Source organism: Amblyomma maculatum, chromosome 1 (genome assembly GCF_055883805.1).
Source record: "Amblyomma maculatum isolate TAMU_Amacu chromosome 1, ASM5588380v1, whole genome shotgun sequence".
Lineage (NCBI taxonomy): Eukaryota > Metazoa > Arthropoda > Arachnida > Ixodida > Ixodidae > Amblyomma > Amblyomma maculatum.
The window spans coordinates 116,310,438-116,333,281 of record NC_139344.1 but is presented as its reverse complement, the minus strand read 5'-3'; positions in this window follow the sequence as shown (position 1 = coordinate 116,333,281).

Here is a 22,844-nt window from a genome sequence, read left to right as displayed (position 1 = left end):
TTTGTGTTCACTTAAAAGCGCACAGTGTTAAGTTCTGCATCTGGTCCTCAAAGCTTGTTCATGCACAAGGCTCAGGGGGCGCCTGTCCGCAGGAAGTAAAAATATGGTACGACAAGTTGAGTACAATGGCAAACAGTTGCGGAGTCCCAGTAGTAGTTCATTGCTGGCTATTTTAGCACTGAGGAAAGAGAGATTATAAAAAAACAGCTTATGAGCTAATATTTCTGCAGGCATTTCTGCTCATGCATTTGTTTTCTTCATTTTTGCGCCTAGGTATAAAAGAAGGCTAATAAGTTGAGACATTTGGAGTTGGACAGATAGTTATCAAGATGTGCCTTATATATACCAGAATAATCCTATTAAGAGAGGTAAAATTATGGTGTGTAATTGCAGCTGCATTGTTGCACCACCTTTGAAGATGAAACGAGGCATACCACTTAACACCCCTCGCCCTGCCCCCATTTTTTATTTCGCGAAGAGGCGTTTCCCAGACAGCCCCGTACGCCGCTGCTACGCATCGCCACTAGTCAGCAATCAGCGAATTGATAGAAGAGTTATCCTCCATTTAATCTGTTCCATATTGTTGTCGTTTCTGAAGTGATCGGTTCCCCATACATTTGTGCTTTGCAAGAATGGCTGTTGTACCACGTGGGTGAAGACCCTGCCTTCGGATCAGTTTTCTTCTGTTTTACCGTGATAGCTTGTTGAAACGCACAGGTCAAGTGTGACCCACACACATGTGGAAAAAGAGCCTCCAAGTTTTAGAAGTAGGTGCTCCTTTACAAGGCACATTGAAGGCAGGATCTTCAGAAGCTGCTGGCAACAGGCATCCTTGCTGGGAAGGGAGTTGCAGTTCTACTCCTGTGCTGTGTTGTTACTCTACCCCCGTGAAGGTATCCGTGTACATGCATATTCCATAACCATATTCTGAATGCACATGCCGATCTCAGAAGAAATGAATAACTGTCTTGTTGTGTGTGTAATCTCACCCATTTCTTTTCCCTTTAATGCATATGTCTCCCTGGTTCCCCTCCCCCCTTTCTTTTGCCATCTTTTGTTGTACACTGAGCCATGAATTGCGCGCAAATTGCACTGCTGTTTTTGTTAAAAGAGGTTGCAAAAAACATTCTTCTTTTGTTATTGCATATTACATTTACTCTGTATGATAGGATAAGAACTGAAAGGAAAGAGAAAAAAACACATTGTTGGAACTTGCATTTTGACACTGCCTTTTCTATTCAATTTTACAATCCCACATCTCGAATGGAGACAAGAAATTTTGATTAACCTTGTACATTTCATTCTAGGCTTTTTAGTATGCTGTTGCTTTTCTGTTTTATTGCTTTTTTTTCTAAAGCAAAAAGAAACTGATACATTTGAAAAGTTGGTTCTCTAAAGAAGTTTGTACAAGGAATCTTCACCCACTGTTGAATTGTGTAAATAAATTGTTGATATTTGAAGGTTGCTCTTTTTTCTGCTCACTATTCTGTGGGCAAGTGAGTCACTGAACTTGGAATGTTTTACTGAAACATTCTGCTCCAGACAACTGATGAGCAAGTACTGTTATGGTCACAATGGAATATTTCACCTTAAATCTGCAACCTTGGTGACTGGTGCATCCTATGCTGTTGGCCATGTGTGACAGCCACAATGTCCTTTGCTTCAAGTTTTTTTTCTCTCACAGCAGTAAAACTGGCTGGACAGCTGAAGTATTGGCCAGCATTAGCCAGTGTGGAGGCAAGATAAACTAGCTCAAAATCTTTTTTGTTTTGTTCCTCTCATTACAGCTGTTACTATATGTGGAGTCCTCCATGATTAATGGCTCCACTGTACACTGGTGCTGAACCTTCTTCTCTTGCCCTGGTGAAGGCAATTCGTGAAGCTTGTGTTTAATGCAGCGGGAGAACTTTGAATGCAGTACTGCTGTTGACACCATTTCTTTGCTTCACTAAAGGACCGAAGTCTTGGCATATTTTTTAAATGTACTGCAATTCTTTTCACTAAAACTGCAAAAACCTGAGCAGCTGTTTGGTGGAGGTGGTGTGCCATATGTTCAGAAGAAAGCACTCTCTTATGAGCAGTGATGAAGGCAAAGCTATGAGAGTGTTTTCTTCTCTTAGTTTTGTCTTCATCAATGGATGTTATAGCAGTGACTTTGCATTGTGCTGGACAGTGTAGTCTTTCCAAGTTTACCATAGGTGGTAAACTGTGGCACCAGCATTTTATTTTGCCAGGCCTGCAGCAGTAATGATAGCAAACTTTCTTGTCTTATGGTTTTGGCTTTTCTTTTGGTATTTCCTCTTCGCACAATGTGCCTTATGGATTGTGTCAACACAGGCTGCTGTTCTGAAGTTGAGTGTCGTCATTTGGGGACTTTAAAACATTTGGTCCAAGGTCTAGTTTGCAGCATTGCCATGTGATGATGGCATTAAACCTTGAAATTTTTCAGTTGCCTGGCAGTAATGAAATGGCAAAGTATTATATACACAGTTGAAACTTGAATATTTCGCTAAAGGTGGCTTGTATGTACAGCCGCCCACCCACTTAACACGAATGGCCGAGAGCGTGGCTTGGATTGCCGCCAGAGCCACAAAGCAATAGTCATCGGGTGCGAGACAATGCCCTTGGTACGCTAACAGTGAATAAGGATAGCTGGTGTGCAGCTCGCTTTGACTGCTTTTTCAACGGTGCCCGACCACTGCGTTGACAGCACGCTCGTTACACAGGTGTTTCTTCGCGTTTTGTTTGCGTATGCAGCCTCTCGCACCTGGGCAACGCATTGCAGTTTTACCATGACACTATGCTGCCACAGTGCACGTGCATCACGGAAGGTATGAGACATAATATCATGTGAAAGTTTTATGCGAGCTTTAGCTTAGCTGCTTTGTTTCTCCTTCCTTGATTGCAACACTGTACATGTGACTTCCTCTGGAATTCACTTGGAAGGGCACAACACTGGCCATAACATTTATTTTGCTAGATCCACAGTAGTCAGACAAAAATCTAGAGGCGTGCATGCTGTGCAAGACTAGCGCGCAGTCTCGAGTTCCAGCTGTGAGAAAAATGCAATGCGTTGCCCGAGTGTGTGAGTCTGTAAACACGAGAAGAACGCGCAGGAACGCCTAAATAATGAGCGCACATCGATGCGGCGATTGGACACAGTGGAAAAAGCAGTCAAAGCGAGCATCGCACAAGCTATCTTCAGCCACTGCAAACGTACCGAGAGCATTACCTCGCACCCAATGACTATCGCTTCGCGGCGCTAACGGCTGTGAGCCACACTTTTTGTCATTCATTTTGAGTCTGTGGGCGACTGCACATACATACTCCCAGCATTATTTGCAGCATTCCTGGGAACATTGGCAAAAGGCCAACGAAAGTCAAAGAAAAATAAATCAAAGTGCCCTTCCAATTTTGTACGAGGCACATTGGCCTATCATTTAGTGTAACTGAGCATATCTTGAGCTTTGACAACTGACCTCAATTGCCTAAATAACGCGAGAGGTTATGTTAGGACTGGAATGTGAACACACCCAAACTCAATTGGGCTCTTTGTTTGAGGGTATGACCTTATTTTTGTAGTGCAAACAAGATTTATAAAAATTAGGATTACAAATGCTCGGTCTCATAACTGGTTTCTTAAAACATTTTGCATAACAGTGTATTGGGCATATTGTGCAGAAAACTTGCCGTACCCTAGTTTTGGGGAATGTGTCCGAAAAAAATATGCCCATGATTTCGTATAAAAGCTGCGATGCAGCCATTCTTTGTGCAGTGGTGGCATCATACCATTCCGCTTCTCATTCAGCATTGATCTGCTAGTCAAACTGGAGGCTATTTTTAAGTGTTTTTAAGTATTTTTAAGGATTTTAAGTGTAGGTGTCCATCAGGAAGTGAGAAAGACACTGTGCCTTCCTTCCCCTAAAAACCAAACCATCTGAAGGCTTTGCTACTTTGCCAAACTTTCTCCATTCTCTCAATGCCAAAACTTTGTGGAATGAAAGGAAGTAGTAAAGACACTATTGCATATACTCTTGAGGCCATCTTAATTTTTTTGACACTACAAAAGTAGTTACCACCATGCCCCATGCTAGACAGTTGTCTTCACAAAACTTTTTATCCAGATCTTTTTTCCTTGCTTTCACAGGTTGTCAAAATTTTATTAAGCACTGCTACTGTCTAGTTAATGCTACTCTTAAAAGATGTCTGGTGGATGGCAGCTGTGCAACTTTGAATTGCCCCTGATGCGTTGCTATGAGCTGCTCAGCAGTACAGAGAGCCAAGCACTGGAATATGTGTACGCACCATCTGTTTGAGGCAAGCCTGAATTAATTTTAAAAATAAACGTTCTTAAAGGACAAAAGTGGCTTCTGGTAAACACTAATATCAGGGTTTTGGTGGGCATATCAGAGAACAGAAATCATGTTGATCAGTCTGATAAAACTCGAGATTGGAGAAAAGCCACACATGCCCCTAAAAGGAGACCAGGCCTCCAGCTGATCATGTCGAGTCATATTACTTCTGTTGGGTGCCTGCTTGGCAGCTGCAATTAGAGGTCTGCAGATGGCCATGGTATCAACCATACTATAACGGTTTCTTAACTTAGTGCTATTGCCTCGGCATTGTAGTGCAGAAAATGTTTTCCTTGTTAAAGTGCAGTTAGAAAATTGACAGGTTTTTAACATAGTTAAACTTTAGTAGAACATGCGAAAGCCTTTGCGCGGAAGTTGATGGAATGATGGTGTGCTGTCATCTATAGCAACCGAGAAAACCGGGAATTGTCAGGGAAACCATCAAAAATTTCACCAAGTCGGGAAAAATGGCAGGATATATATTCTGCAGTGCAGTTTCATTTTAGGCTGTGGCTAAAGGTACGTCGGACGGACCCGATCAATGGTCTTAAAGGTACGTCCGACGGACCCGGTGCGTTTTTCTTCGGGATACGTCGGACGGATCCGGGAAATATTTTTCAGAGGTACGGCGGACGGACCCGATCGGTAGGGTTCCTCCGATGGACCCAACGCATTTTTCTCCGATATGGGCCTTGGGAGCTTGGGATCCGTCGGGAAAGCCGGACAGATCCGAGATCCCCAGATGTGGTTGTAGCAACAACATGGTAGCCATATGTAGCCAAATCGAAGTTGGTATGAGGTGTACGTGCGAGGTGCAAGAAGTATGTACTGCATGCGTGAAATGTGAAATTACAAAGAATAGTACAGTGGCAAGAATAATGCCTAGAATGGGTGATATACTGCGTGATGGCCCGCACGCCTGCTCATTTGGTCCTCGTTATCATGTGGATTAACGTCTACGACGGTCATTATGTAGTTTTGATTCTTCAAAGTTTCCTCACTTCCATCTGTGATGAGATGCGTCACGTAACGCATCGCTTTCTGCTCGCATTAAGGTTTGGTGCTGCAAGTTCCACGTAGTACATATACAAGCGGCGCTGAAAACGCTGGGTACCGCCGGCGTGTCTCTAGCCCAAGCATCGCGTAATTCGTGTTTGTTGTACAACTGGAGGTGTGGTTTGCGCTTACCGTGAGATGCTGTGATAACGGATTACGTCTTACTAGAGTGCTGTGTGAGACTACGAAGAGTGCTGTGATGAGCGCGCCGATGTCCGGACGGACATCAGTGTGTCCGTTTATGATCGGCGATGTTGCACGTGCATGTCAGTGTTTATTAGGTGCAGTGGTAATTTATTTACACGCGCTGTGCAACAATCAGACGAAAATAAGTCCTCGACAATTTGTTAGCCTGTACTACAGAGCTCAAAACTCGGAAAATGGGAATGCACATGATGCAGTTTTCGCATGTTGAAGTGACCGAAAAATAAGTGCCCAGCCCACACCGCCGGGATGCGCATTACTACAGGTGAAATGGTTCAGGTTTCTGTAAAATAGCTGCCTGGCACAGCACCTTTCTAAATGTTCAGGCTTTGTACTATTGTTGAAGGCCACTTTATCATTAATAAAGGAACGAATATACTTTATGTGTTAATGACTAGTGCTTTTTCAACATATTATGTTGACTTTTTTTTTCGTTTTTCCTTAGTTTCCTTTGTTTTTCATGCTAGACAAACACAAATAGTACACTTTTAAACTTGTCAGTCCAAAGCTGAACATGAATATCTGCCATGCATGTGACAGCTTTAATGCTAGAAAGGTTGACGTGTATAGCATGTACGTACACGCTGCGACATCTTAGTGGCACGTTCGGCTACTTGCCCCAAGGTCGTGATGTTTAATACCAGTGATGGCAGTCTCACTTTGGTGCAGGTGAAATGCAAATGCTTCTGTTTCCTGCAAGATGTCAACGCAAAGTACAAAGCCTGGGCAGTCAAATTAGTCTGGAGCTCTCCACTACGGTATTCTTCATAGCTACATATGTCACTTTAGGATGTGAAACCCTACATGCCACAGGTAGGCTGCATTGTTTTTTAGATTTTGTAACCTCTCGTCTATGTTTTGCAACATTTGGCTAATTTTAGTTCTCAAACAGTCTAAAGATGAAACCGAAGCAGTTCTTGGCATGGTTTCCTGCTTGGATTAATTTGCTAATTGCAGTTCTTTGAAACTTGCATCAATGCTGGACAGTTCAAATAGCAAGCAGTTGAATTACAGATATGATGTGGATCATGCATTTCAGTTCTGACAAGTGGAAAGTAACGGTCCCCTCCTTGCATGCATAGGTGCCCTTAGACAAATACATACTCAGGTGTGTGATTGTGACGCATATCAAGGGTCAAAAGAAGGCCATGTGGAGCCAGTGTGATATTCTTTATAAAGGCTAAAGTAAAATTGTACAACAGCTGCTGTACCATGCAGAAAAAAATTGATCATTTAGTGTATGATTAACTGACCATGAATAGCATCTTACTTAGAGTATGTTGTGATATATATCTGGTTTAGCATCCCAAAATAACTACGGCTATGAGGAACATAATAGTTGAGGGCTCCGGTATAATTTCGACCACCTGGGGTTTTTTTACATGCACTGACACCGCACGGTGCATGGCGGCCTATTGTTTTGCCTCTATTGAAATGCCCCTGCTGTGGCTGGAACCAAATCTGCATCTTTGGGTTCAGCAGCCAAGCATTCTAACTACTGAGCCAGTACAACGGGGCCAAGTATCAAAATGCATGCCATTACATTTCCTTCTAGCCTGTGGTTTTCTTCACAGAACTAATGTATACAAGGAAAAGTAAATAGCAAGAAAACACTAGTTTTATTGCACATTATATTCACATTTCAGCAAACATTCTCTAGGAAAAAATTTCTCATAATGTTTGAATGGAAACCATGAACATTTTACAAAAACAAAACAATGCACTTACTCCACTCGAATTATTAATGTGCAAGGTTGCATCTATGCTACTACACTGCACTTATCACAAAACCACAAGCCCCATCTGCTTTGGCCAATCACTTGATGAAACTAACGGAGACAGATGTCGCACACCACAGACTGGTCGTCTCGCAACATATCTCTGCATATGTTGCATTTCAATTTCATGCCTTTCCACTTAGCTTCAACTGTTGCCAGCATTACTAGTCACCCATCTTTTCTGAAATTCCTTTTTACGCTGTTTGGATCAGCATCCTTGTTAACGATGGTCTCTGACATTTTCGATGCTATCATTTTCACATCTTCCTCATCTGGAAGAACGAAGGAAATGACAAGCTTTGAGCAGACAAAAAATTAGGGAGACTCCTAATCTCCACCTGTAAGGGTATGGTGTGCCAGCGTTAATGGTTCTTGTCTGCAGATCCCACTGTGGATTCCCGTTAATTTACATGCCCTTTGCTACAAACATAATTACTAATTCCTTAATTCATGTCTCTGCTATCTCAGATATACTCATTAGCATACGGTCATAGGCTGCCCTGTTAGCTGATAGACAACCTGGCATAGACCTCTGTAAGCCTCAACCTTTCTTAATTGGAGCTGAAACGTCCCAGAACATATTTCAAATATAACTTTGTAAGCTTGACTTAACAGCTCCTGCCATGTCGTGTGGCCTCGTGACATTTGGCTCGTGGCACTTTTGCCTAAATCTGAAGAAGGAACGCAATAGATTAGTAAGAAAGAAACCCATCAACGAATTAGCGGTGAGAGGGAGGGCAGAAGAGTTCAGGATCTCGCTACAGAATAGGTATTCGGCTCTAACTGAGGATGGCGACATTACCCTAGAGGCAAGGAACAAAATTTCAGAGATATCATTACTGAGTGCGCGGTAGAAGTAGGCGGTAGGATAGTTAGAGAGGATACCGGTAAGCTGTCTAAGGAGACGAAAGATTTGATTAAGAAACGCCAGAGTATGAAAGCTTCCAATCCAACAGACCAGATCGAATTGGCCGAGATATCAAAGCTAATCAATAAGCGCAAGGTGGCCGATATAAGGAAGTATAACATGGAGAAAATTGAGCATGCTGTAAAGAACGGGGGAAGCCTTAAAGCGGTAAAGAAGAAATTGGGCATAGGCAAAAACCAGATGTATGCGATAAGGGACAAGGCGGGCAACGTCATCACTAATATGGACAAGATAGTCAAAGTAGCCGAGGAGTTCTATACAGATCTCTACAGTAGCCAAAGTAGTCAGGACCGTAATGAGATTGGCGGTAGGGAAAAACAGTCAGACGTTCCACCAGTGACGAAGGACGAGGTCAAGAAAGCACTAGAAACTATGAAAAGGGGGAAATCAGCTGGAAAGGATCAGATAACTACAGATTTGCTAAAGGACGGGGGGGATATCGTGCTAGAAAAACTGGCCACTCTGTATACGCAGTGCCTGGTGTCATCGACTGTACCGGAACCATGGAAGAATGCAAACATTATCCTCATTCACAAGAAAGGGGACTCTAAGGACCTTAAAAATTACAGACCAATCAGCTTACTGTCTGTTACGTATAAGGTATTTACTAAGGTAATCGCTAATAGAATCAGGACAACCTTAGACTGCAATCAAGCAAAGGATCAAGCAGGGTTTCGGAAACGGTACTCTACTATCGATCATATCCATACCATCAATCAGGTGATAGAAAAATGCTCGGAATATAACCAGCCCTTATACATAGCATTCATTGATCACGAAAAAGCATTTGACTCAGTTGAAACCTCGGCGGTGATGAAGGCATTGCGAAATCAGGGGGTAGACGAGTCGTACGTGAAAGTGCTGGAAGATATATATATAGTGGCTGCACAGCAACCATAGTTCTGCATAAAGAAAGTAACAAAATTCCCATAAAGAAAGGTGTTAGGCAAGGAGACACAATCTCCCCAGTACTATTCACAGCTTGTTTAGAGGAAGTATTCAGAGACTTGGAATGGGAGCAGTTAGGGATAAGGGTAGATGGAGAATATCTCAGTAATCTGCGATTTGCTGATGACATTGCCTTGCTAAGCAACTCGGGGGATGAACTGCAAATAATGATTGATGACCTAGACAGAAAAAATAAAAAGGTAGGCTTGAAAATCAATATGCAGAAGACTAAGGTAATGTTCAACAGCCTCGGAAAGGAACAGCAGTTTACATTAGGTAGCGAAGTACTGGAAGTAGTAGGCGAATATGTCTACTTAGGACAGGTAGTAACCGCAGATCCGGATCATGAAAAGGAAATAACAAGAAGAATAAGATTGGGATGGAGCGCATTTGGCAAGCACTCGCAGATTATGACTAGCAGCTTACCAGTATCGCTCAAGAGGAAAGTATACAACAGCTGCATCTTGCCTGTACTCATCTATGGGGCTGAAACGTGGAGGCTAACCAAGAGAGTTCTACTTAAGTTGAGGACAACCCAGAGGGCTATGGAACGAAAAATGGTAGGGGTAACATTAAGAGATAGAAAGCGTGCTGAGTGGGTCAGAGAAATAACTCAAGTTACCGACATTCTAGTGGAAATTAAGAAGAGAAATGGACATGGGCAGGACATGTAGTGCGAAGAGAGGATAACCGATGGTCGCTGAGGGTAACAAACTGGATTCCAAGGGAAAAAAAGCGTAGCAGGGGGCGGCAGAAAGCTAGGTGGGTGGATGAGATTAAGAAGTTCGCAGGGGTCAAGTGGATGCAGCTAGCACAGAACCGAGTTAAGTGGAGAAATATGGGAGAGGCCTTCGCCCTGCAGTGGGTATAATCAGGCTGATGATGATGATGACTTTTGGCTTGTGCACAGGGGTCATCTGTTAAACACTGGTTAGCATGCATGAAAAATACATTTTCACACAAACTGGTGGCAAATGGTCAAGTGGTGCACTGCAGATTCTGAAATGTATACCTATATTCATGCAAGGATCGCATCATCACATAACATGATCAAGAGTTCTATCAGTACCTGTAGTTACATAGCATTTCAATGACCATTAAAGGACCACCTCAGACAATGGTTGTTGTTACTACAAGACCTGTTCTAACAGCGTACTGACACCATTCCACTGAGCGATGGACATGTATATGCATACCCTAGCTAGCTCATGATTGTGGATCTCATTTATTTCTATGACTTCCAAGAAGTTCCTGTCGTCGGAAACTATGAAATCGGGACAGTTGTCTTGAAAGGTGATGGAAAGAAATAACCAGGTTACCTTGACGCAATGCTAAATTACAGAGGGTGAATATGCAGCATGAAGATACCAAGAAGCTTGTACAAAGAAAAGTGAGAGTGAAATGGCAGGATTTTTGAAACATTGAAATAAACTACAAACTATACTTGTCAAACCTGTCATTAAGGAATGGAAATCATGCAGTAATCAAAAACACAACATGGAGGACATTTTAGGTCATCTTCACAAAACACATACCCACACCTCACACACAGCTTCATACTTATGAAAGAGGACAAACCGATATGCAAGGAGTGTGGAGATGAACTAACAATAAACCATATCTTACACGTGCGCCAGAGTCGAGAAAATAAGAGCAAACATTTTGTACAATTTTGCAACAGATCCCTTTCCATCCCAGCATGATCCTAGGAGAGACGTGCAAATTTCCTGCATTTTTGGTTTCCTAAAATGTTCCTAAACAAGCTACATCCTAAAGAACATTTTAGTCATTACACACAAAATAAATACATTAAACCTTGTTCTTGGTGCATGGCAGCATTAGTCGCTTATGCACCATAAAAATCAACACAATGCTGTAAGGTATACCTAGTTGGTTAGCTATGTTATATGAGACAAGCTTTCGGTCTGGTGTGGTCCTTATTCACGTGACAGCGCTGGTCTATGTCCCAGCGATCGGAAAGTGACCTATTCCAATAATTTTACAAACTGAAGGCGATTCTACAGATTTCTAAAGACTGGAGTGCTCAACTGTTTTATCATTAACGTCCGCCTGCTTTGACAGCCTGGAGTGAAACTGTTGAAGAGAATACATTTTTGAACATTTAACGCGTTTCTGAAGGCGTTGCTTTCAATTACGGGGCCAACAAAAAGCAGCTGAATGTCAAACGCCGCCTAGGTAAGCTTTCTAGCAAGATAGCGGTGTAGCGTGGAAAATCGCTCCGCCGGTCCATCGCTGGCGCCGCTGACTTGAAAGGCGAACTGTTCAAACTTATATAGCTACTGACCACACCTGAAACACTGAATTGCGCATGATCAAGGCAGAACCCACGGTGGTTGGTGGCCTATGTCCACGTAGAAATACCCGGCAGAAGAGCGAAGACAAGACAGACATTGACAGCGAGACGAGGAGCACTTTAACTCTTGGTGAAACCGGCGCACAGAAACATGAACCACGAAGAAAGGCTCGAGGCGACATCTCCGAAGAAGAAGCAACGCAGAAACGTGACTAACACGAACATTCAGCACAACATCATTTGGACCCCCGACTCTGGGGTTGAGAGAAATGTCACGGTATAGATACCTCATCCGAAGGTTCACGAGCCAGAGGGCGGGTTCGCCGGTCGAACCGCATTGTTGGAGCGCTCAAAGGTACGCGGCTCCAGCGGACAAGGTCAGCAGTGAGCAGGCCACCACGTTAGAGTGTAACTACGCTCAGATGAGATGCTTAATCAGCTAGAGCGCTCTATAGTCGGATACAACTCAACTCTACAGGAACCACCACATACAACTATTCCAATATAAAGCGTTTTGTTACCTAAATAAAAAGGTAACCATTAAACCAAATTATAAGCTCAAGACTTTTAATGTCCCTGGCCAATTGCTTGGTGCCGTCAAATATTAGAAAAGGCTTTTCCTTTTACTGTTCAGCGGAGCAATCCACATGCCGCGAACCATAGCACATAGATAGCAGCTGCTGTTGAGTCGTGTCAATCTATACAAATACACGAAAAAGTGCGTGTAGGTGTGGAGGCTACGCCATGGCGTATGAAGTCACCTGAGGTTGTGAAAAATATTCCTGTATTAATGAACAAAGATTAACATCCCTACAGGCTAGAGCAGCGCGGGATGTTTTGAGGGATTGTAGCGCTGTAATCGGGCTTGCCGACCGCCGCCTCACGCTGTCGACCTCGCATTACCCCGGCGCAACCACACGGCCCGCGTCTTAGCGGAGCACGTCACTTTACCGTCCCAGTCGAGCGTGTTTCTCCCTGTCAGGTCCGACCATTTTGCTTCTAGCGAAGTTCTACAGGAAGGAGTGCTCAGCTGCTTCTTGAACGGAGCCTTGTCGTTGCTTGAGGTCTCGCGCAGCTGTATACCGGTTGCGCACACGTCCTTAATTGTCACTAACTTTCGCAGCGCTCCGCAGCACCTTACTAAAGGCACGGCTCTTGGTATCATCGAGTGCATTACCGCCCCTATTTACTTTATGATCCTATCCGAAGGTGTTTCCTCTCAGTCCTCTTCGCAGCAGAAGGGTGTTCCTTTGGGTGTAGGCATTGCGCCACATCTCTCTGCGAGCGAGAGCCAAACTATTTCCAAACATAGAATCATTACCGATGACGCTGCCCACCCTGTTTGTTACCGAGTTTCTTTCAAAGAACGCGAAGTCATTCAGAATCAATTAGTGCGCGAAGTGCTGGCCGACAATATAATTCAACCCTCGCACAGCCCGTATGGGCAGCTCCAGTGGTACTAGTCAAGAAAAAGGATGGCACTCTCCTGTTCTGTGTTGACTATCGCCGCCTCAATAACGTCACCAAGACCCTTCCACGCGTCGATGACGCACTTGATCATCTACAGCATGCTCGTTACTTTTCGTCCATCGATCTGAAAAATGAATACTGGCAGATCGATGAGCACGACTGAGAGAAAACGACCCTTATCAGTTTGGATGGCCTCTATGAGTTTAAAGTGATGCTATTCGGCCTCTGTACCGCACCACCAACCTTTCAGCGCTATATGGACGCCGTATTGGCCCGGCTCAAGGAGCAATTAAGTAGGTCAAGTCTACCTTGAAGATGTCGCGATTTTGTCAAGCCCGTTCTCCGACCATCTTGCTTACGACGAACTCGGATTTCTTGGCCACGTCGTCAGTAGCGTAGATGTTCGTCCAGATCGTCGTCGCATCCTTTCCCACGCCACCGGACAAGAACGCCGTGAGGAGGTTCTTGGGCCTTTGCGTTCCCAATTTTTCTCATGTCGCTGCGCCACTTACCACACGAGGGATAACGTTGCCTTTTAGTGGTTGGATGAACAGCAGCGTGCACTCGACCACCTTAAACAGAGCTTACAGACCTCCTTGACTCTGGCACTTTGACCAAGACGCCGAGACTGAAGTTCACACGGGCGCTAGCAAAAGGGCCTCGGAGCAGTGATCATTCAAAAACCGAACGACACCGAGCGTGTAATCGCTTACCGCGAGTTGGACATTATCAAAGGCAGAGACTAACTACTCGACCACCACTGAAAAAGAATGTCCCTCGGTAGTTTGGGCGATTACTAAGTTGAGACCACACTTGTACGGATACCCATTTCAGGTGGTTACCGACCACCTCTAGTTGGCTCAGCACTCTGAGGGACCCTTCAGGGCGACTTAAACGGTGAGCCCTTCGGTGACAAGAATTTGACGCTACGATAGTTTATGTCCGGTTGCGGGCACACCGATTCCGACTGCCTCTCGACAGCCCCTATAAAATCAGCACCTGCACATCAAGACGACGAGCATGAAGACATATTTTTAGGAGCACTGAGCACGGTCGATATGGCAGCGCGGCAGCGACTCGACACTGAACTCTGCGAAGTAATCGCCTATCTAGAAAATCAAGAATTGGCACCATCCCACGCGTCTTCTTACGCGTGCTATCGTAACAACGCCTTCGTAACGCCTTAATTCGTAACAACGTTTTATACAAAAGGACTTTGTAGCGAGTGCGGGGTCTTGGCTGCTGGTTATTCCGGCTGACCTATGTAATGAAATTATGGAGGCCTGTCTTGATGACCCAACATCCGGTCATTAGGTGCAGTAGAACACTCGCACGCATCCACTTTAAGTACTACTGGCCTCAACTAGTTAAGATTGTTCGTCACTATACCATGCAGACCTGCCATGAATGTCAAAGACATAAGACTTCTCACCCCATCCAGTCGCCGATATTTCCGTTCCAGTAAGTAGGCATGGACCTGCTCTGACCTTTTCCTACGTCCAACTCGGGGCACCGCTGCAGATTGATGTTGCCACATTGTTACTTCACGCGGTATGCCGAATCGCAAGCATTGCCTTCTGCAACAACGGCTGATGTAGCGAAGTTTTTCATCGAGTACATCGTCCTCCGTCTCGGTGCTCCCGAGGTCTTGATCACTGACTGCGTGCCACGTTCATGTGTCAACTCATGGCACAGATTTTACGTTTAAGCAGCACGCACGACCGCAGAACTATTGCGCCCCCAAACCACCGGGCTCACTGAGCGCCTTAATAAGACTATGGCGGATACGATCTCTATGTATTCGACGTTGAGCACCGTACATGGGACGACATTCTTCCCTATGTAACTTTCGCTTACCGCAATTCAAGAAACAACTGGGTTTTCGCCGTTCCTCCTGGTGCATGACCGAGAGGTGATTACTACGCCATGCTTGCCCATGAGCCGGAGGCCTACGCTTACGACAATGTTCAACTCGTAACCCAACATGTGCACGCGGAGAAAGTCCGACAGCTGGCAAATTACGCATCCAAGACCGCCAGCGCGTCGATGCACGCAAGTACAACCTCCAGCATCGTGACGTTTATTTCGAGCGATAGTGTGTGGGACTCCCGTTCGCCGTCGCGGTCTCAGCGAGCTCCCGAAACGTTATTTTGGCCCATATGAGGTCGCTCGCCGTATAGGCGACGTAAATTACGAAGCGCTTCCGACTGTACCGAGCACATCTCGTCGGCCCCCTCATTTTGAAGTTGTGCACGTGCACTGTTCACCTCAAACTATACTGTAAACGATAGGGCAACCTGTTCTGACTTTGCGCTCTGCTCACGTTTCAGTTATAATTGAACGCGCGTCATGACGACGCGCCTTTCGCCTTTCGGCCGGGGGGGGGGGGGGGGGTGAGTGAGTGTCACCCGTGGTTGTTTTCTGCATGGGGCTGACGTAGACAAAGAGGAAGAAGAGACATATCGCGTGGAGTGCGCGTGCAATCGGCCGCCGCCGCTTTGTCTGGCTCCTGCTGCTGCCTCTTGTACCTGAAAGCCCTGGTTTCCTTGGATCTATCCTTCTGGACTGCCGTCTCGGGTCGCCGAAAGAATCGTGACGCTATGTTCTATCCTGTTTCATGAATGATTAAATTTCTTTTTCCTTAGACCATGCTTTTGCTTCTTTGGGGAAACTTGAGATAGGCTTACGTCAGCAAAAAACAAAAACAAAAATATCGCGCAGTACTGATTTATTTATAGGAAGGGAAAGGCACGGTAACTAACCAAGAGAGTTCTACTTAAGTTGAGGACAACCCAGAGGGCTATGGAACGAAAAATGGTAGGGGTAACATTTGAGATAGCGCTTACGTCAGCAAAAAACAAAAACAAAAATATCGCGCAGTACTGATTTATTTATAGGAAGGGAAAGGCACGGTAACTGTCTCACTTGTTTCTATGTGGACACCGCAACCGTGCCGTAAGGGAAGGGAGGAAGATGGGAGGAAAAGTGGAAAGAGAGAAAGAGGAGCCGTAGTGGAGGGCTACGGAGTAATTTCGACCACCTGGGGATCTTAACGTGCGCTGACATCGCACAGCACACGGACGCCACTTCGTTTCGCCTCCATCAAAACGTTCCTTCGTGTCGCAGAAAAGCCGGTGTAGACTTTAAGGTTGTAACGCGAAAATCAGAAGAAAGTTAAGAAAGGTTTTGCGGTTCCTTTTTCGGAAGATTGTTCGTTTTTTTTTTTTTTTATGTGGTTGAACGTCCCAGGAGGAGGAGAAAACATTTATTTACAATGATATGATTTGGGAAGGGAGGTGCGTTTCGTTGTGGAGCTGAGTGGCAGACCCTATTCCGGGACGCCATTGGCCGCCGCCGCTACCCGAGCTCTCTGCACCAAGACACGCTGGGCCTCCAGGTTCGAGCTGGACAGGGCCGCCTCCCAGACCTCCCTAGTTGGCTGTTTTATAGGTTTTAGTTTTGTATTTTGCTGGCAGGCCCACACCATGTGGTATAAGTCAGCATACTGCCCGCAGAATTTGCACCTACCCGTGAATGTCGGGTCCACGTGTTTTAGTATGGCGGGATTTAGAAAACACCCGGTTTGGAGCCATCTAAGGTGGCACTCCTCAGATCTGTCAAGACCTTTGGCGGGTCCCGGGAGTGCCCTCCTGCAGAGGCGTAAATAATTTGTAATGTCCGTATAAGTTATGAGCGAAACCCGCCGCCGGACACCGACCGGTAAAATTGGGTACAAGCGTCCCCCGGCCCGGCGCCCCGCTCTTTCAGGGGTGTGCGTTTGGAAGAGGCTCTGCTAACTCTGCTGTGCTCCTTCGAGGGCTTAAAGTTTCGAACAATAATGGCCTGCAAAGCCGGCCCACAGCGTTTTGCACTTGAAACAAGGCTTTTCTGAGTTTTCGCGTGTGCAGGACACGACTCGTTTTCAGTTTTGAACCCCGTGAAACACGGTAACTCGAACCACCTTTGCAGGCTGAAGTGTTCGAAACTATTTTGCCCCAGAAGGAGCGCAGCGGGGTTTGCGGAGCCTTGGTAGAACCGGAGGATTGAGGGGAACCCCGTGGAAGGAACGCTCGGGCAGCTGCGTGAGCGGTCTCGTTCCCTTCCTCCCCAGGTGACCGGCCACCCATATAACCTGCTTTTAATAGTAGCCGAATCTGAATTTTTCGTATGTGCCAATAATATTCTGCGGGCGAGTGTTAATACGGCAGGCCTGTTGCGAGTCCGACATTATGTAGGCTGCATTGCAGTGGCATTGGCGGCCAGCGCAATCGCCACTTCCTCCAACATTAGAATGTCGTTAGTTTTTACTGAGAGCCCGTTCACCTGCTTTCCTTCGTGCACAACAGCAATGGTGCAGATGCCATCCTCGGTGGGTCCACGTAATATGTGCCTGTCTTACTGCCATAGTCATTTTGTATAAATTTTGCCTAGGCTTCACGCCTCCCCTGATTATACTCCAAATTCATGTTTTTAGGGAGCGGCTTAACAGTCAAAGTATTTTTCCACACTTCCGGGATGTCCACTCTGTTTTCTGTGGTGGGGAGAAGCCCTAGATTGAGGTCCCAGAGGACTTGCCTGCCGGTGCTGGTCACCGACAGCCCAGCAATTTGGCTTGTTCTGTGGGCCTCAATCAGCTCCCCTATTGTATTATGGATCCCAAGTTGGAGCAGGCGCTCTGTAGACGCTCTGGCCGGGAGTCCTAGCCTTTTTTACCGCCGCCTGAATCATCGAGTCGAGCGTGCCACGGTCGCTCTTCCTCAGCTTGAGGTAGGGCGCCACGTACACCACACGACTAACGACGAACGCCTGAACCAGGCGAAGTTTCTTTTTCAAGAAGTCCACCGTGCTTGCCGGATATCCTGCCAATCATCCTACTAATTTGTTCGCAGGTGGACTTTGAATTTTTTCAGTGCTGTGGCATTGTTACCGCGGTTATCAATTTGCAATCCCAATACCCGAAGTGTGCTCACCTTTGGTACGGAATGCCGTTTACACCCAAAGTGAATCTGAGAGATACCGTAGTGGAGGGCTCCGGAAATTTCGGCCACCTGGGGTTCTTTAACGGTCGTTTTTGAGGTTTGGGACGTTTCGCATGGCATGACCTACAGAAGGTATAAATAAATAAATACAGTTCGGTGGCACATGGGCGCGTTGGATTACAACATGGCCAGCAAAAAATACAGCCGAATTGCGCAATTAATCAAATGCGAATTAGATGCGCATGCAGATAAACGACCAAGGTGTTGTGATTTGGGCCGCGGCGTCTGCAACTGTGACACGCCTCCGCTCTCTCGATGGGTGCATCTGTGGCCGCTCCTCCTCAACTAATACCGGTTTCCATTGGGCGAACAGGAGCAAGAGCAACGAGCAGCCAGAGCAGCGTACGAAAGCACTGGGGATGCGCGTTCTCGTCTCCCCAATGGAACATTCACGCTGCTCGGAGAGCAGCGTACCGAGGCGGAGCGCGTGACGTCAGGCGTCATGTGATCACTTTTCCCGCGATTGCGTTGCCCGTATCATGGCCGGTCTCGAGGGAGAGCGCGCTTCTGATGATCTTTCACGTGCACTCACATCGCACAGCACATGAACGCCTCCCTGTGTCGCCTCGATCAAAGCGCAGCCGCCGAAGGTCGGGTTCGGTCGACTTCGCGGCCGTTCACTACAGTACTTCTTTCCGCTTTCGTTCCCACTGTCCTCCCTTCTCTTACGGTGCGGTTCAGGTGTCCACAGAGAAGTGCGGTAGATATTGTTCGTGGTATCTTGTGCTACAACAGACTTCTGTCAATTACCTAGTTGAACCGATAGCCGGACGCTTCCACTAACCTTCGCCGCCGTAGACATGAGAAAAAACATTATAAAGAAGAAGTTACGATTATGCGGACAGCTGGCTGAGGGAAAGAAAGAAGTGCTTTTGGCGGTCTAGTGTTCTAGGTCTACAAGCTAAGCCACCACCATCCCGGTCCTGTCCGCTTCATTTCCTATAAACTACACTATACTATAAACCAATCTACAATTTAAAATTTTACGCTCGCTTTATGCATTTTAGTTAACGAGGAGGAGGAGCGGCCACAGATGCAGCCAGTGAGTGAGCAGGGCGTGTTACAGTTGTGGAAGTCGAGGCCGTTACTGGGTTGTGTTGTACAAGCGCGTGCATCGCCTACCGCTGGGCGTCTAAAAAGAGCCAATGAACCTCCATGTCCATCGCTCTGGCTCGCTCACCTTCTTGCTACTCTCATCCCGACTGAAAAACTTTCAAGACGTAAAGAAATGGGCAGGGGATTGTTGAAGACTTCGAGCCTTGAACAAAACACGCAGGGGGAGCTCGAAGAAAAGAGTAGGGGAGAGCCGCAGAAGCGTTCGGGGCAAATATCGGGGTAGCTCGGCTGGAAACGCTGATTGGTGGACACGCAGCGGTCTGGCATGACGTTTTATGCGTCGCGCTCGATGCTTTACCGGACATGCGCCGGCAACCATCGGCTGGCAGCTGCCGTCTGCTGCTTGCGGTGCGCCGCCGGCGCTCTCAAAAGCATGGGGAATCCAGGGACACTCTAAGGAAAATACACGTGTGCCCCACAACCGGACATGACGTCATAAAATATCACGTGACACAGGACGTTGTTTATGACGTCATGTATTTCGGGCCAATCAGCATTTCCAGCCGAGCTACCCCGAAGACGCCGCTTCCGAGGCGCGCGCGTCGCGTCTATCGCATGTGTAGACGGTTTCTGCGTACACTTTTGCGCGCAAGGCGCGTGGCCTTGAGCCGCGTGTAGCGCGTCGTCAGCTTCTCATTCTACACTTTAAAGCTTATGCTGGGAGAGAAATTGGGCGGCTTCGGACAGACATCGGCGAAATCTGTGATTGCAGCTTGTAGTGGTAGATTGCAGCGTCAGCCCTCGGTGGCAGTGACTTCCTGTGTGCACATAGTACAAATACGCCTGTCCGCACTGAGGCATTCACGCGGTGAAAGGTGAACGACATCGAGAAAGGCCGTTGGAGTGACAGGCGTAACAGTGTCTAACGACTGGTGCGTCGAGGCTGGACGGAGCAGACCCGTGTATGACAACATTAACGCGCTCGCAAGGGCGAAGTCACTGATGGTGCAGATTTTGGGAGAACCGGCGGGCCAAGCCAAGAAATACGGGAAGGATGCGTCGAAAGGATACTACCAATTTGGCATTGACAGCCGTAACATGAAATAAGCAGGTGCAGTATCACGCGTAGGCGACACGGGTGAAAGGGAACGTTGCATTCTTTTGTTTGGTTTTTTGGCCTACCCCTACCTACCCTCCCAAGTTTATTTTTCCCTCTCTCTGTAAGAGATGCCCGTGTACAGGTTGTGACGCGAAGCTGGGAATTTGGCAGGTCAATGGGGGTCGCTCGGGTCAGTGCTGTTTTGTTGTGCTGCTTTTTCGCTTGCATGTATGCGTTGGGAGAGCGTGGTAACTTTCAGTGAAGCTGAATGGGTGTGGTATGGCAGCAAAGAACCAACCAGGTTAATATATTTGCTGCAATTGGCTACGACTCGAGTGTGGGCTGGGCCCCGAGGCATTAAAAGCAAGCCCAAGGGTCAAGTCGAGAGTTCTGTGATACGGCTATGAATGTTTTACCAATCTCCATGCTGTATATATTGTGAAGTTTTGCGCATAAACTTCAGTTAATCTCTTCGCCATCTCAAAGTATCCCTATCCACATTTAATTAGTCATCGTCGCTCCACCTCACCGTCCCGGGAAAACAAGACCTAAAATTCACTATATATTTTCCTTTTTTAACAAGGCAAGAGAAGGCGTGCTGACGCACTTATCGCCTTCCCTTCTAATGCAACAGGCTTCGCATAACTCACGGCATAACCACGTGTACCTCCCTAACATCTGAACACAAATCCCGGGTCTGAGAAACAGCCATATTATTGAGGATGAAAAGGATGCTAAGCCTTGCGAAGACCCAAAAAAGAATTCACTTTGTTCGCTGTGCAACGTTAAGTGGTTAAGTCACCTACGGGATAACATAGTCATTCTAATTATGCAACTAACTAAAACCCACTAATTAACTTTTAAATTACCTCGTTTGGGTGGTTAGCCCCAAAGGGGAGTCGAAGCCGTGAGCAAGACGATGCTAAACCAGTCTTTTAGATGAAGAAAAAGGCGCTCTTCCGAGGGCTGATTTCGTGGGTTCTGCTATCTTTGAGTGGAGGCCCTTCGCACTACCCCTGTCCCGCTTTTTGCTACGCATGCGTGCCAGAAACAGTGCCCGATTCGTTAGCATCCAATTGAGACCGTTAGATTTTTTTTTTTTTTTTCCTACAGTCGCTCCTCAGGTTCACGCCGTCAGCGTAGTCACCGTCCGCAGCACAGACCTTGGCATCGCACTAAGATGCTTCGCGGGAGGGGGGTTTCTTGGCACACATATTGATGGCTGTTCTGTACCCGGAGGTAAGAAGTACGAGAACGCCCAGCTATGCCCTTTTATTTTTTTATGCAACCGAAACAGACGCGACGTCTGGTGATAACGCGTGCAGTTGTTACGTCGTCAAATTCGAACTGCCTGCTTACTACGACGCTTAAAGGCTGAATCGCATACACGCGAAAACTCACGCGAACGCGAACGCGACGGCGGCACGCGTCGCGCGAAGCCTTCGCGCGAACAGAAATGCATGTGTCGCTTGGCTCGTCGCTCGGATCTGCCGAAATAGAAAATTTCGCTCGTTCGCCCGGAAGTAACCGTACGTCACTGCCGCTCATTTCGCATGCTTTCTTTATTTTGTCGTGTTGCATTGTGATTGTGCATTACCGCGTAAACATTTCGCTTTGTACGAACAATGGTGGATAGCCAAGGATTCAAAGAACGTCTAATCGCAACCGAAACAGCAGAAACAAGGGGTCACGTGACTATTCGTGCCGATTACAGTGCAAGTTCACACACATTCGATACGGTTTGCTGTAAATACATTTTACTTTGCCATGTTGTCGCAAAATAACGTCAATTCTTGCAATCGTTACGACTCTTGTTAGATTTGGCAATAGTTTTGCGGTGTACTAAGCCACTAAGCCAGCCAAATGCCAGCGTTGTCGTAGTTTCGCTCGGTTCGCGCTGTCGCGTGCATGCGTCTTCCCCAGTAGGCGACGGAGCGAACCATGATCGCTTACGCCGCGCCGCCTTGTCGCTTCGCTCACTTTTTCGCTCACATGCGTTTCCCGCTTAATGCAGTTTATTTCACTCCTTCGCAGTCAGAAACGACCACGTAGTTGCAAATCACTGACCCTTTCTTCGCACCATCTGCGAGGCAAAATACATGACATGGCGCAATACCGGTTGCAGTTCGAACAGCGCCGTTGCCGCTGACATGTCAGTTGAATACATCACATCTGTACAGATTTTCCTGCAAGTCTCTTGCACTCAGTTTCGTATGTAAAAGAAGTAGGATTTCTTAGCTCTACAGGGCTTTAGAAAGTTTATTTCAAAACTGAAATGACATAGTCTTGCTCATGGCTCCAGACTCTCCACTGGGACCTGTTGGGACTAACCATGTGCAATGCGATAAAAGGGTTTTTGTCAATTCCCTGTATAAAGAGAATTTTGCAGCATATTGTGTCCACCGTGGCAGAGTTTGTTCCTGCAAATACTTTGAACTCTGCTGTTTTCAAGAGTTTTACCCGGGATAGTAAATGTTCGCTGGTCAGAGTGCAGGGCACTGGGCAGCAATAAATTTTTCCCCTGCAATTTCAAGTTTATACCGTTTGTGTGCATTTTGGTGTATCTTGTGCTGGCAAAGGTGAACAATTTATTTCATACT